This window comes from Lepisosteus oculatus, chromosome 13 (assembly GCF_040954835.1).
Source record: "Lepisosteus oculatus isolate fLepOcu1 chromosome 13, fLepOcu1.hap2, whole genome shotgun sequence".
Classification (NCBI taxonomy): Eukaryota; Metazoa; Chordata; class Actinopteri; order Semionotiformes; family Lepisosteidae; genus Lepisosteus; species Lepisosteus oculatus.
Window position 1 is genome coordinate 403781 of NC_090708.1, and position 5093 is coordinate 408873.

A 5093-nucleotide genomic window follows, 5' to 3' on the forward strand; every position below is an offset into this window, starting at 1 on the left:
GTTCTATGAAAAAGCAATGAATATACACAATGAAGATGACAATGCAGTATATTCTTTATCAAAGCTTTAATTAATAATTTTTAATGAATTTAATTCTCTATGTGAAAAATGCCTAATTGTATGGAACACATTTTAAGACCCTTAGCTGACAAAAAAGTAATTTCTCTTTCACTTCATGATGTGTGTTTGTCCATGTGTGACTGGTTACTGTCTTTCAGAGGCTTTCTCTTTTAAACGATGGACCTGAAGAGAAAGAAAAACCCATGTTTTGTGCAAAAAGTCAGGTGATGAAAATCTCCAAATTATTTGCAATTGAATATTGTGTGGCTAGCGTAAGCAAAAACAATCATAGCACTGAGGCTGGTGCTACAGTGAACTCCTGCAGGACATCCAGTCTGTTTGCTTTACTGGAATAATTTCACCTGCCATGTGACAGGGCTCAGCAGTGCGTCATGCTCGGGATTTACGTTTGTTTCTGTGATTCTCTTGGAGGTTTTGCTGGCAAATGAGACTGTGTGATGCACAAGGGTTTTATTAATGAGCTCATCCAGTGGAAGAACTCTGCAGACCTGTGGGTTTAAACAAACATATCTTTTAATGGTTGTCATTTACTCTCATACCTTGTGTAGGGTACCAACCTTCATCTACTTGCATGCATACGTAACCAGTTTAAAAACATTTCCTTGATATAAAATAATGAGTGGAATTAGACATTTCTGTTATCAATTTGGAAGAATGACATAGTTCCAGGTCTAGGTTTGAAAATCGGGAATTTCAGCCTTTTTCCTGCTTGTGAAGGCATGAAGTACAAAATTAGTCCCGTGATGAGAAAGAGCTCTTCTTGTTAGTTCCATGTTCACGTTCAAAAGCTGGATTTCTCTCACTTCTCTCTCTCTTTGCTTGATAGAAACTTTTCTGCAATACACAATATCCAATTATACTTTGTAATAAACACATCAAATGCCCATTTTCATTGTTTCAAACTCAGATTAGAATGAAATTAGAATAAAATTGGTCTTTTATGTGACTTTCAGTCTTTAAAACTGACTCACTCCACAAACAATGAAGCAGCACAGTTTAATTTGTAAATACACAAAAAGCTCTTTGTTTCTTTTGTTGCTTCTGACTTTCGGAAGCTGGAGTAAATCTTAACAAAAATGCATAATTCATCATTAAAGGCTTACGTTTATATCATATAAAATAACAGAGTGTCATATAGTGCAATTTTAATCATTACGAATATGACTGAATAAGTACTACATGTCAGTGTCATGTTTAAAGAAGCGCTATATGATATCTTTGTCATTAAATGAGAAAAAAATCATGCTTAAAGACAACCTGCATGCTGCACTGTCATAACAGTGCTCATTCACATTAAAGCTGTGACAGAAAGCTGTAATTTACATTAAACTTAATTACCTTGAACAATTAAACTTTTCCAGTCTGTGCAGAGTGACAAGGAAGACACCACAGGAATTTGTGAATAATTTGGAAGATAGATATGACTTTTTTGTGTGTAAATGCATTATCTTATTGAAGAAATATCCAATAAGAAGGGGAAAAAATATTTGCTTTCAGAATAATAATAAAAAGCTATTATTTTGCTGCATGCACTTTCTCTGAAAAATGCACTGTTTTACATCTAGGATTTGAACATTTAAAACTATCTATAGTGTGATCTTTGGCCTTCTCTCTGCGACTTTCACTCTACAGAAGCTCTTTTTTTACAAAAGCTGATGCATAACACTAGTATGAGATACATTTAGGTGGTTCACTATGTTTCAAACTCTACAGAAAGACCACAAGAGAGCATTAAACAATCCACAACCTTTAAAAAGTACTGAAACAACAATATGCAAGGGCAGTCTTAAACAACTGAAAAACTTTCAGATCATTTTAGTGTTGACTCTCATCATATAGATAATACTGCATCTGCGTTTGACATCATTTTCATTCATAACACTGTTACCAAGTAAGCTTTGTCCTGCATGTTGTAGTCATATGGTATGTGTGTACATGATAGTGTAGCTGCATCATTTCTTAAAAGAGCACAAAATAATACCATGCAACCACGGTGACTGAAAAAGATGCATTATGCTCTCAAGCATACAAAACAGGCTAAATCATAAATTTAGTAGTGAGGGCTGACTGGCCTCTTTCTTTATAAAGGACGAAGTGCATGAAAACTAATTCCAGCAGATAAGAGTTATCTTTTCAATGTCATCACATTCTGAAATGAGCAGACTTGCCCAGAGCAGAATTTCCATCTCACAATTACAAACTTTTTTTTGTCATTGATTATAAAAAGAAATAGATAATGATTCGTAATATGTGGCTGTAATTCCAGCTCATTTGTAGATGACATAAAAATGATTTCCCATTAATCTCATATGGAATACATCTGATAATAATCTATGCTTAACAACATTATTTCCCAAATTCACCAAGCATTAGACTTGAGCACTTACCTGCAATGAAGTCCTACTACTAATAATACTTAAGAAAAAACAAACCATGCCCTTTTACCGTTTTATTTATCTTTCTCTGAATGAGAAAAGCTGCGTTGAAAAGATCACATTAAAGTGTGAGTTTTCCTGTTTCCTACAAGTGTACAGATTACTGGGCCAATATTTTCAGTGCCCAAAGACAGGAAACAATGGCCAAGTGCCCAGGCTGTGCTGTGAATGTGCCTGTACTTCATTGAAACGATAGGATCAGTAAACTTCCTAAAAGCAACAGGGTGAATACTGTTTTTCACTGACATGTTGAGGAAAACAAGAGTACAATTGGTCATACTCCATGGAAAAAAAGACACAACAAGGGCTTACTTGCATGTTTGCCCTGGTGTGATGTTGAGGAGAGAGAAAATCCTTTTCGTTAAAGTCTCTTTTTGCCAGTGCTCTGTTCCACACACTGCAACATCAGCTTGCTGTTCCACCTAATTGAGAGAAAAAGATTTCCCTAAAATACAGGATTGCTACACATTGCACACTGCATTCATTCAGGACATGTGATTCATCACAATAAGTTCAATTTCTCTCTCAGTATTTGTTCAATCAAAAACTAGATGTCCACAAGAAAACAGCAAAAGTATCCTCCTTAAGAAAAAAGAAATCGGTCATTATCTGAAAAACTATTCTTTTTATAAAAAGTAATATGTTTGTTCCATGTACAATGTTTAATTCTGTCTAATTAAGAATTAAAAATATAACTGTTAAATTCTCAGTTGTATTAGTCTATTTTAAATTAAAGACATTTTAATTTACTTTTTTCAATATCTTATGGAGTAATCTTTTAATCCTTACAGAAAGTGATGGAGTTATTGTCTGAAAACAAAAAAATATCAGGATTTCTTAAATTAATCAGCGGTTAGTTCTGTTACCAGAAACCAAATTTCTGTGATACTAACATGTCTGGATAAGTGTAGTATTACAGATTTGACCAAATCATAGGTTGTGAAAATTGTTTTTTTTTTTAACTCTGGTGAAACTTACAACACTGTCTGTGGAAACAGACCTCAGAGTTCAAGAGGTATTTAAACCGCCAAGAGGTGTCCTAGTTTTGCACAGCAATCCTACATGGTAAATTTAAATACTTTACTGTTTACAGTAATTATAGAACATATATAGAAAGAGACATTAAATCTTCAACTTCAAATCAATAACTTCAAGTTATTATCAAAATAAGCAAAGCTTTTCTAAAATTATTTTATTTAGTTTTTTTAAAGTTTGTTCCAGATTTTCTACGTCTAATTAGAAAAGTCCTCACGTACAGAACTTTAACAAAGAAAATTTTAGCATCTCCAAAAATTATTCTTCATACTTCCAAACACAAAGAGATATTATTACTCCTGCAGTTTTCTCTTAAAATGACCTGCCAAGGAATAAATACAGGAGCTAAAAAAAAGTGTAATATATAATCAAGAAATATTTCGTGATTGCTTACTACATTCCTAATCCTCTCCATGCGCAGAGCAGCAGAGAGCAGATTTTGAATTGTGCTGTGCTGGGATCAAATGCCTGACCAGTCTTTTTGGTTAGAAGTCGTTAGGACTGGTTTCTTTAGAGTTTACAGAGCTTGTTTTCAATTTGCAACAGTCCATAGCAAAAAATGCAGAATTCATTCAGCACCTTATTTTCTTATTTTAAAAAAAGTAACCAAACTTTTTTTTTGTAAGCTCCTTAACATTTCACGATAAATGATTCTTACGCCACTGTCATTTTACGGGAGGGTGTCTCTCGCACACCACACCACTGTTGCACAAGTCGTAAAACTTTTCATCACCTTGCGGAAGACTGTGGAGCAGAATGAAAATTCAGTCTGCCGAAGGGGGATTCGGTGGCGAATCCGAAAAGCTTTAATTAATTTTAAATGGCGCTTTTCAGAGTGCGAGGGGCTCAGGGCAGCGGGGCGGAAAGGAGCTGCAGTGGCAAGCGCCTGGCAACGCAGCTAATCGAGGCGCTGCAAACTCCTGTGCAAACTCATTCCGCAGGCTGACATCAGCACTCCGGCATCCCGAGGAGCCGCACGGAGAAAGTTTGCAAATGCAAATGGCTGTCAAAGCACTGTGCGCGAGGCGGCCTGCACACTCGCCGCCGTTCAATCGGCTGGCGCATTCCGGGGGGATACCGAGGTTGTATCCGAGTGTAAAATAAAAAATCCAACTTTTTTTTTTACATCAAAGATGAAATTATTTTTTTTGTTAATGCCATAAAATGCTTCGTTACTTTTCTACCATGGGAGTTTTTCTATGCACCGTTTAATAAGTTTTTTGTTTGTTTTGTTTTTCTCTTGTTTTTTCAATAAAACGTTTAAGTACCGATCCCTGTAACTCATGCATGAGGAATTTTTATTCGACAAGTGCATAAAAAAAGTCACCAAAAATTTAAATCCTTGTGAAATCAGCAGGGCCACTTATAAAATATTCATAAGTTGGAATGACATTAAAATCACATTTTTCAAAGTGTCGTGTTGCTGTTTCAACACTGATACACTCAAGGCAATGGATTTGCAGACTCTGTGGCAAATCTACACTAATGGAGTGAAAATTATAAGTAAACCAGAACATTTTGAGAAATGTTTGAGAAAAATGT

At 35.2% G+C, this 5093-nt stretch overlaps 1 long non-coding RNA gene across 2 annotated transcripts; it reads right to left on the reverse strand.

The window, feature by feature from the left end:
- Window positions 1–516: 516 nt before the first annotated feature.
- On the reverse strand, window positions 517–4440 carry LOC107079077 (uncharacterized). 2 transcript variants are annotated; one of them, XR_001480061.2, is made up of 3 exons: window positions 4285–4440; window positions 2829–2938; window positions 517–915 (listed from the first exon to the last, which is right to left on the reverse strand). It is a non-coding gene; the product is annotated as an uncharacterized lncRNA (long non-coding RNA). The 2 variants fall into 2 exon arrangements; XR_001480062.2 differs by lacking the exon at window positions 4285–4440 and adding an exon at window positions 3946–4248.
- Between the last annotated feature and the right edge of the window lie 653 nt (window positions 4441–5093).